Raw genomic sequence first — 11,731 nt, 5'->3', positions numbered from 1 at the left:
GATGCCCGCCGCCTCAACCTCCTGCAAAGTTAAATATTTCTCATTAATCGATGATCTTTCATCGTAGTTTTAAAATCAAGAATAAAGGAGAGTAAAGATGCTCACCACTACCGGCCAGTACGCCAACCTCCCGTAGAGGAATGCCGAGTAGTCCTCGCCAGGAAGAAGGAGGGCGTCACCACCGACGCCAGCGAAGTCAGCTTCCCTCTCTGCCTCGGAAGGCTCCCTGAACATTGTCCTAGGAGGATCGATGAGAACCGTCAACACATCCCGAGAGCACTAACGAGCCAAGCGCTCGCCCAAGTACCACACAGGACCCATCGACGTCCTCAACAGTAGCCGGCTCGAGCTCCTAAGTCGAAGGACCTCAGCCACAAAAGGAGGCGCTCCAGCGTACTCCGCCCAAAGCCTGGGCACCCACTAGGACAAGACAAACAAGGAATCATTCTTATGATCGATTAAAAGCAATATAGAAGCAAAATGAATATAAGTGAGATGCTCACGCTGTCCAGCTGCAGAGCATTCACGTCCCGCCGGTAAACACCGTGAGAGGAACGCTTGCTCCTCGTCCTGCACATCACCCAATCCCGCACCACGTGATATGCCCTCTCCAGCGGCTCCGTCCTCTTGGACGAGAGGCTCGGAAAGTAGGAGTACACCCATGCCTGTAAAAAAAGATAGCCAATAACGATCTTTCGTAATTTGATAAGAAAAAGAATTGATTTTAGTCTAAATGAAGGTTCATACCTCCAGCAGTGGTCCAGGTCCTACAGCACCAGAAGAAGTCCCCTTCTCCATCAACTCCGGATGAACCATGGCCCTCATGAAGCGGATGAGGACCGTAAAACCAGAAGTGACCCAGTCCCAACACCCTAGGGAGCTCAGGTCAGAAAGGAAGGGTAGAAGCTTTGTCGACAGCCTCTCTCCCTTGTCTCCGAGGTAAATCGAAGACAGAAACCACCAAAGCCACAAGCGGGCCCTCTGCTCAGCAGTACAGAGAGGAGGAGCCGTCTCTCTCCCGTCAATCGTCACCGGGCGCAGGGTCTTCCCGCAAAGTAGTCTCGAACATCGGAACCCGGGTACCAGACCGATCTTTATGTGACCTTCGGCGACAAGTTCCAGCCGATCAACCTCCTAGCCTCGGCCGAGTCCACCCTCATGGCGAGTCTCCGCCACTCCACGGCCTCGATCCCACACGGCGGACCGAGAAATCATGCCGTAGTCCTCCAGAGTGACTCCCACCTCACCAAAAGGCATGTGAAAAGTGGAAGTCGTGTCCCAGAATCGGTCCAAGAAAGCGCGGACTAGGCTAAGGTTAGCCCGCAGCTTCCTCTTCGCGATCCCTCCAAGCCTGCACCAAGGCACCAAACGCTCCACGCTCGATCATGGCGCGCTCCTCCGCCGACAGCCGCTCGTAGCACTCCATCGCAGTCGTGTAACCCGAGAACGACCTGATGTTCCCGGCCTCCTATTGTGATTTGAAACGAAAGCTATCTTTAGTTTTGAATGAAAATTGGAAAAGATATGAGCAAATGAAATGAATGAAAGAAGGTGAGTGATGAGTAATGAATTCAAAATTACCAAGCTCTTCACCGTCCTGTAGGACAGGTTACCCTCTGCAGCCCAAAGCAAGTGCCTACTCTCCCAGGTCTCAGCCCACGCGGGCGCTCCCCTCAGCTGACGACCTCCTCGTCCAACGTTGGCCCCCCTCGGGGCCTCCTCTTCCTCAACAGCCTCCTCCTCATGGACCTCGTCCCCAGCAGCCATCACCGCGGCGGTAAAAGCCTGCTCCAAAGCCTCCTCGATAACACGAGAAGGGTTAACAGCAGCGTCTATCTTCATGGGAGCTCTCCCATAAGTAGAAGCCTCATCACCTGCATTATTAAAGCAAATTTAGGCCCCGTCACGTGACGACGAGCCTTGGTTAAGGGATTTTCGAGCCTTCGGAAGCCCTGAAATCGCTCCTTTCTCGCCATCTTTGGCCATATTCTCATAAACCCAATCACTCATGTGGTAGTTAGGGTCAAGTCAAGCCTAAGTTGAAGCCTAGTTCCGGGTTCGAGTCGAAATTTCAGCAGCATTTCGTTATAACGACGATTATGCCCTAGAAAAGTGTCCTGAAAAAGCCGTCACAAACCAAAATTCTGAGATGGTAGGAAGCTTACCCATCATCCAAGGATCCCAAATATCAAGTTTCATCGCAAATGGGCAATCCTAAGGCTATTTTCGAAGCAATTTACGATCTAGCTGTGAAACCGTCTCAATTTCACTCAAATGCTCAAAACTCAACGAAAATTCGAGACAAATACATGGTTATGTTCCTTATATCACCAATTATCCGTTTCTAGTATCAATTTTACAAGGCAAATGCATTTGTGGGAAAAGCCCCAAATTTTCGAATTAATTGGGTTGAAAACCCTAATTTTTTCGACCCAATTTGAGCAAATATAGAAGCTTAATGCAAGAATGGGACACATACCTCGATTAGTCATGATTAATGCAAGCTTTTGGATTGAATCTTGGCAGAAATGGTTGAGATTTGAGAGAGAAAAGGATGATTTGTGTTTCGAACAAATGATTGTAAACCCTCTGTTTATCGGGTTTTTACGCAGAAAATACACCCTCAGGAATAGACGCAGCAGGCGCTGCGCCTATTACAAGAGACGCAGCTCTTGCTGTGCCTCTTCCTGGTGTTCCCTCCATATAAGTTTTCAAAAATTCGTTATGAGTTCGTTATTTGTGGGCCCATCTTTGGTGCGCCTCTTCCCCGATGCTATTTTATCTTTTTGGTCCGTTCGACGATCATTCTTTCGTTCAAACCCGCATTTCTAAGCCAACAACAGACTATCATACGTTATTTGTTGCTCCCAAGACCCTTGCTTGTCACAACGAGCAGGTATTCCTTCACAGGTGTTTCAACACGCCTCCATTATATCCCCAGCGAGAGTAAGCGGATAGACTTTCCCTCTCGAGACATGGAGATTAGTTCTAGATTATGTTCCCCAACGAGAGTTCATGACCGACAGTCACTTCCTCTCGAGACATGGAGATCAACATCGACCCCGAATTCTTCCGAAGTTTGTTTGAAGCTGAACACAAACAAATTTCTCCCAGCAGTTCCAGACTGTGTCCTGCTGTCTTTCCTCAGAATCATCGTTTCCTCATATCATTCAGATACCCCTTTTCAGGAATAAGCCTTCGTATTTTCAGACACCAAGTTATATTCAGGCCCAAGAGTTTTGCCGAAGCGCCTTCAGTCCCGTTTCGTCCAGAAGTCTCAGGTATGATCTCTTCTTATGGCTGGCGAGCCTCCTTACGTAGTCTAATGGACTTTAAACGACCCTCCCCGATAGTCGACAGACTCTAAAATGTTCCCGACGACAGGTCCTTGGCTCAAACCCCTTGAGCCGCCTCGCGTCGCCATAGTCGTCAGGTTGTAATCTTCGATTGACCTGATGGCTATACTTTGACTTTCGCCTTGTCCAAGCCTCAGTCAAAGTGGGGGCTCTATAGATACCTCATTTCTGCACCTCTCGTAAACCACCCGGTGATGATTGGGCCGCATGTTTGGTACGCGGAACGATTTGTGACAGTTCGTAAGTTTATCGTCAAGTGATTGCTCAAACACTAATGTCTACCTCTTAGTTGTCATCTACGCGCCGATACGGTCGTTTTGACAGTAATTAGAGTACATTTGGAGTCCGGGCCTAAAACCGTCTCCATTTTCTGATAACCGTAAAATCCCGAGTCAGAATGTTCTGGAATGTTTCGGATATTTCTGTTCCATATTTTATAATTATTTCACAATCTTTATTCTTTGGTAAACAATTTTCCGTAATATTCATACAAAATATTAAGGAAAACCAAATTATTCCGTCCTTCCATAACTTAAACACGGAAATATTTCTTCCGCAGGAGGAAACCACTTGGGAACAGACGCAGCAGGTGCTGCGCCTCTTCCAAGAGACGCAGTGACTGCTGCGCCTCTTCCCAGGTCCTTTTCTGCGTATTTTTTGTATCTTTTTCATATATTTCCGAGATTCACTTCCAAAGTCTCTCCGAAACCCTAATTCCTCCACGTGATTAGTATAAATAGGAGCCTTCGCTCCTCATATTTCTCACGCGAGTGTCCGCCCTTCTCTTCTCCCTTTGCATTCTAGACCTTTGTTCTTACTTTTTGGCGCCTACGTGCTTGAACATTAGACCACGTAAGCTCGGATCTTTCTGAGTACCAGCCTCGTTTGCATGACCGACCAATTTGACCAACTCCACATCAATCAACTTAATTAATCTAATCGTTTTCCTCTTACGAGGGCACTTTCGTCTACATTCGAGTCGAGCATCACTAATCGATAACTTAGTTCTTCTCGTTTCGTCAAACATGTAAGTCTGAGGGTGTAAATCTCTCCTTTATTTATTGTTATTTACCTTTTGTATCATCATTAATGTAAGGTTTATGTCGAAAACACCTCTTAAAACCGATTTCTAAAACCGTGCTTTAAAACCTCTTTTTACGGATTTCCAGAAAACAAACCGTCGAGAAAGGACGCAGCAACTGCTGCGCCTCTTCGAAGGAGCGCAGTACCTGCTGCGCCTCTTCGTGAGGCTGCCGCAGTTCTTGCTTCCTTTGTTCTTCCTTCGTCCTCTGTAATTCGTTTTCTTTGTTTGTTTCGTTTGTTTTCTTTAATTCTTCGATACAATAGTCTAATAATCTCATGTATATTATTTATCATTCATTCACACGTATAATTCATCATTAAATCCGACTTCAATACCTTATAATCTCATATTTGTGGGTTTTCGCCATTAAACTCAATCCCGGATTGTAGGAATTCGATTTGTTCATATCGGGTTTCTGGAATTCGATCTTTGATATATTTTCATCAGCCTTTTGTCATATTCGTCATTAATTTGTCATTAATTCATCTTGTTTAACCTATTTCGTTCACTTATGTCACTAATCAATCGTTCATTCATGTAAATAATCCGTTTGCATCTGTCTCATCCATGTTTTATTGCTTTTATAACCATTAATCACATGTAAATAACCTATTAATCACTTTAATCCGAGTAAATATATTAATTATCCATTAAAATCGCCAATTTACATTAACGACTTGCAGTTCCGGCTTCACAGCCAGAACTCACCCTTGGAACAGACGCAGCAACTGTTGCGCCTCTTCCAAAGGGCGCAGTCCTGCTGCGCCTGTTCCAGGTTGAGTTATGTCTCTTAACTCCATTGTTGCTTGACCTAGTTTAATTAGTCTACGTATAATTGACTATTACTCGTATTATCACCCACTGATCTGTTCGTTAATTCGTTCGTTAATTCTTTTTCTTATTCTTTTTCTCAAATTATCCGTTTCAAAGGTATTTTCGACATAAATCAATGAAACCCGATGTAATTATTATAATTTTTATTGTAATTTTATACCATTGTAATATTTATCGCATTTGTATGATTTATTTACGTGTTTTCACATGTAATTAAGCATTAAATCCCTACTTCGACCTAATTGTATGCTAAATTAATTGTTCACCGACTTAGTCTAATTCTCACGTGTTAGGATTAAAACTTGGATGTTGCATTGCATGCATATAATCGACGATATATCGAGTATAGATGATGTCCCTAATCATTAGTAGAGGCCGCTATCGAGGCGGGCGGTATTAGGTGTTCGATCAAAAGAGCTTCCTAATACGTACCCTCACCCCTTACTCCAGATCTCTGTGAACATCCGTGTTCATTGGCATCCACGAGAGTCATTCTAGACATAGAATGATAAGGGTAACGATTGCTTAGTGTTCATGTCTCTACTTTGTGTCTTGACATGGCACGAGGTATTCGAACGGTTCTAATTTCCCATAAAAATTGGTGGCGACTCCACAAAATGCAAACGCTTGTTCTCTCTCCCAAGCGCCCCCGTGGGCCCCCGATGTCCACACAACAACAAATAAAGCTCGGCGAGTCTACAACTTGTCCAAGCTAAGGTGTTGACTAAAACACCTCACATAATAAAACTAGCACAAAACACACAAAACATAGCTAGTACAACATAATAAAAACTCACAACACTATTACAACATAATAATAAAATAGGTAATGGAGGTCTTCACTCTTCCATTCTACCCTTGCCTTTTCCCTCGGGGTACATCTTCCCCTTGTTCTTCTTGTTGGCTCGCATAGCATGGATTTCCTCCTCGGAACGGATCCTCAACGGATCTACAACGGCAACGGCCTCCGGTCTAGTGTAAGACCCCATGTTCGGCCCGAAACGAGCCCATGCACGGCCCACTACATTTTTGGGACCCGAGCTTCCCCTCTTTGGTGGCCTTATCACATCGAGGCTAACTCCATCAACATAATCCTCAAAGAAGGCACGGTTGGCCTTGCCAACCTCTCGATACTTCAAGTCGACGGCCTCGTCCTTATGGAATTTGGCCCTCTCTTCCAAGGACGGAGCTCTTGACCACTTGACATAAGCGGGAGTCACCCATGTCCTGGCAACGGGGTCTGGTACCTCCAAAAGCCGTCGATTGTCCCACCATCTTTCAAAGACCTCCACAACCTCGGAGTTCCGGAAAACATTCTCTTGGACAAGGGTATCTTGAGCGGGCACCTTTTGTTGACGCCCCATTTGCCTCATGAGCCTTTCGGGATAGATGAAGGAAGCAACCTTCAAACCCACCACCATCAAAGAATGAGGACTAGCACCTGAAGCGGGCAACCCTGTGAAAGAGCTCAAGTGCCACCATGGCACCACCCAACGGATGTGAGGACCACCCTCCTCCGCCAATCTCGTGGCCCAATACGCCTCGGTGGAAGCAAAGCTATCCGAGTACAATTTCTTCCTCATGGTAAGGCGACGGAAGGAATAAGAAGAAGAATCAACCGGAGGCTCTACATACCTTAGCCTCTCCAATAGCCTCACTTGGAGGATCCTTGGGGATCCAAATTAAGGAGCTTCTCCGAAAGAGCCTTCCTTGTCCAAAGATTGGATGATCTCGCAAAGCACCAACCATGATGGATCTCTACCATGCTCCATTTGCTCAAACACATGAACAAGGGTCATGCTACCATAGCATTTCGGTCCCTCCTTCTTCAAAGCATCAACAAAGAGGTACACATGGATAAGGCAAAAGGTAAGAGCCCTTCTCCTAGCCACCTCCGAAACATTGGTGTCTAATCGGTTTTAAAAGATGTTGATAAGAGCCAACATGTCCATGTAGGGTAATATCCGTATAATACCCTTAAATTATAGGACTATAACGTAAATTTAATATGCAATTTTATTGTCATAAACGAAAAACAATGAAAAACGATAAAGCACAAGAATTAACCTTCGGTCCTAGTGCAATTCGGCAATGAGAGATCAAAGTAGACCTCCTCCTAATTGTTGCACCCAAGATCGTCTGAGAATATGCCCTTGTGCTAGAAATGTGTTCTCTAATTGCCTTGCAATATTGAGAGAACTTGATGTGAGTTTTCTTTAGATGTGAGATCTGAATTTTGAGAGGAAAAATGTCTCTCAAAACCCTAATTATTTTTCACAAATGAATGATTAGGTTACAAAGAGGAGAAGCTCTCCTTTTTGTTCCTTGCATTCGGCCAGCCGAGCCCTCATGGGGAAGTGGGCTTCCACTTCCTCTTATTTTTACCTCGTGGTCCGGTTCGTAAAATGCTAAATGTATATGACGCGGTTTTATTATAAATCGTCATCGGTTATCGGTTATTAAAACATCAACTAATAACTCGGATTAGTTGAAATATTAATACATGTCCGACAAAGACAATATTGTATAATTAATTCAATATACATCAATTAAATATAATCGTTAATATTTAATTTACGAATTAACTGTTTAATTCGCCTTAGCCCATTTTATTTAATCCGTATTAAATAAAATATCTCAACATCGCATTTTGACTAATTACTAGTCAAATAACTCGGACTAACTGCTTAGTCAATTTTCTGGCATCAACATGACTGTATTTTCATACCGTCACATCTCTCAAACGTATCCTATAGGTGTGACTTTTAGGGACCAGTTGATCACCGCCATCTGTATGACAATAACGTCAAACTTATCTAGCAAGCCAACCGTTATTGATAAACGTGGACCAACTGATTATAATACAAAAGTATACCCTTTGATCCTTTTAGAGATTTATAAGTCCTTGCACTAACTGTAAAGGACACCAGCCCCAACAAGCTCCCACTTGTCCGTACAAGTGTATGTGCAATGACGTTATCCGCACTAACTGGAGGACACAGCTCCAACAAACTCCCACTTGTCCGTACAAGTGTATGTGCGATAACCGATTCTCATATTCATTTAAAATTTCTCCCACTCAATGTAAAACAATTTGCAGATCCGGATCCGCAAAGGTCGTATTTTACAATCGATCTGTATCTAGAGTGGTTTCCCCGACTAGAGAGTAACTCAACTGATAAAACGAATTCGTATTCGAGCATGGCCATGCATTTCAGTTACAGCTTTTCGAGTGGCCCAGAGAAATATCGAGTACCTGATAAAGGCTGAATATTTCCTTCAACTCGACTCCTTCCGATCTAAGCACAGCATAAAATGACCCAGAAAAAATCTACTTGGCCCCCTGTTACGGATGACCGTGAGAAAGAAACCAAAGTCACCCAAAATCTGTCTTAGTCTCAAGAGACAGTCGATAGTCAAAAGAATCGACTCTTAGGATCACCATGGAGGTCCTATCCACGACCGGGCACCGAATGTTATGAAACATTTAGGACTCCACGTCGATGTCACAATTGTGTCCTACGAAATATCCGTATAAATCGCCTCTGTGATTGGTCAGTCAACTGGTTGACTTATGGCTCGTTGAACCCACCATCAACCAACGTCACAAAATAATTACCTTGAGTTATCAGCTCACGTGGGTAATTAAGGACCAAAAATATAATGTTTGTTCAGTTCACTTTGTGGTGTTCAAAATTGTCGTACAAAACCACATGTAAAACAAAATATATATAAATATCAGAACGATGATGTCGTATAGAGTACATAAGGGAATGAATCTAATCCATAAAAGAGTACTACAACTTAGGAACACGTTTAATTCCCATGGAATTAACATGCCCTTCATGCTTATCTTGTCGTAATGGTTTAGTGAGAGGATCTGCTATGTTATCATCTGTAGCAATCTTTTCTATCACTACTTCCTTTTGCTCCACGTAATCTCGGATTAGATGAGCTTTCCGTTGTACATGTCTAGACTTGTTGCTAGACTTTGGCTCCTTAGCTTGGAAGATGGCACCTCTATTGTCGCAATAGATGGTGATCGGGTCATTCGAACTAGGCACTCTGAGATAGTCCTTGTAAGAATTGACGCATCCATATCGCTTCCTTTGCGACTTCGACGCGACATAGTACTCGAGCTCGGTCGTAGAATCTGCTTTGTAACACTTTGTTTGGAACTCTTCCAGTGATGCAGCGCCATTAAGAGTAAAAACGAATCCAGGTGAGATTTGGAGTCATCTCGATCCGTTTGGAAGCTAGCATCTGCGTAACAGGTTCTTGCGCATAGCTTTTGATCGCCTCCATAAGTCAATGCCCAATCTTTAGTCCTCCGTAGGTACTTGAGAATGTTCTTGACCCATCCAATGTGATTCACCCGGATCTTTGTTGGAATCGACTTGTCATACTCAATGCATATGCCACGTCGGGACGTGTGCATATCATGGCATACATGATTGATCCTATAGCCGAGGCATAAGGAATCCGTGTCATGCGCTCTTTCTCTTCCTGTGTCTCGGTGCCCGAGATTTGCTCAAATGCACCCCTGGAGCCATAGGAAGAAACCCCCCTTTGGAGTTAGTCATGCTGAATCTCTCTAGGATTTTGTCTATGTAAGACTCTGATCGAGAGATAACATCCGTCGTGATCTATCTCGATAGATACGGATGCCTAGAATTCTTTGTGCCTCTCCCAGATCTTTCATCCGGAAATGGTTTTTCAACCATACTTTCACCGAAGTTAAGAGAGGTATGTCATTCCCAATCGGGAGTATGTCATCGACATACAATATTAGGAAGACAATCTTGCTCCCACTCGACTTGATATAAAGACATGGTTCCTCGACCGATCGAGTAAATCCATTTTCTTTAATCACTTGGTCGAAGCGATGATTCCAACTCCGAGATGCTTGCTTAAGTCCATAAATGGAACGCTTAAGCTTGCATACTTTCTTAGGATGTTCTGGATCGATGAAACCTTCGGGTTGTACCATGTACAACTCTTCCTCCAAATAACCGTTTAAGAAGGCGGTTTTCACATCCATCTGCCAAATTTCATAGTCATGAAAAGCGGCGATCGCTAAGATAATCCGAATGGAACGCAACATGACTACGGGTGCAAAAATTTCATCGTAGTGCAAACCTGGCACTTGGGTGAAACCTTTAGCAACTAGTCGTGCTTTATAGATATCTTGTTGACCTTCCACAGAATTCTTTATCTTGTAAAGCCATTTGCATTGAAGGGGACGAACCTTAGCAGGTAAGTCCACAAGATCCCATACGTTGTTCTCATACATGGAGTCCATCTCGGATTGCATGGCCTCAAGCCATAGCTTTGAGTCAGAACTGGTTATGGCACCTTTATAGGTTGCGGGTTCACTACTCGTTAAGAGTAGAATGTCATCTATGTCATGTTCCTCGACCATACCAATGCATCTGTCCGGAGGAATAGAGACTCTTCCCGACCTCCTAGGTTCCTCAGAAATATTCACCGCAGCTGGGATTGAAGGAATTGGTTCCTCCAATGTTTGCTCGGTATTTGGTCCTGGAATCTCCGACAGGTCGAAGGTTCTATCACTCTTTGCATTCTCGAGAAATTCCTTCTCTAAGAATGTCGCACTAGCCGCAACAAAAACACGTTGTTCGGTTGGCGAATAGAAGTAATGACCAAGTGTTCCTTTAGGATAACCTATAAAGTATGTCTTGACCGATCGCGGGCCGAGCTTATCCTCGTGTCTCCACTTGACATAAGCCTCGCAGCCCCAAACCCGTATAAAGGACAAGTTAGGGACGTTCCCTTCCATAGTTCATATGGAGTCTTGTCAACTGACTTTAGACGGACTTCGGTTAAGTATTAGAGCAGTGACGAAGAGCATAACCCCACAATGAGGCAACACGGTGTGACTCATCATGGATCGAACCATATCAAGTAGTGTTCGATTTCTCCGTTCGGACACACCATTCAACCGAGGTGTTCCGGTGGAGTTAATCGTAGGGCAATCCCACGGTCCTTAAGGTGTTGATCAAACTCGTGAGAAAGATACTCGCCACCACGGTCCGAGCGCGGTGTTTTAATCTTTACGCCCAGAGGTTTACGTACCCGATTCTGGTATTCCTTGAATTTCTCAAAGGATTCACTTTTGTGCTTCATTAAGTAAACATAGCCATATCTACTTAAATCATTCGTGAAAGTGATGAAATACCTATAGCCTTCTCGTGCGGTGATTGACATAGGCCCACATACATCCGTATGTATGAGTCCTAATAGATCAGCAGCGCGCATTCCAACACCTTTGAAGGAAATTCGAGTCATCTTACCGATGAGACATGATTCACACGTGCCAAATGATTGAAAATCAAAGGCCGAGATAGCTCCATTTTTGATGAGCTGTTTTTACGCGTTTCTCATTAATGTGTCCCATACGGCGAGTTACCATAGATACGTTTGATCTTTGTCACCA

This window comes from Silene latifolia, chromosome X (genome assembly GCF_048544455.1).
Source record: "Silene latifolia isolate original U9 population chromosome X, ASM4854445v1, whole genome shotgun sequence".
NCBI classification, from domain to species: domain Eukaryota; kingdom Viridiplantae; phylum Streptophyta; class Magnoliopsida; order Caryophyllales; family Caryophyllaceae; genus Silene; species Silene latifolia.
This window is presented reverse-complemented; position numbering follows the sequence as displayed.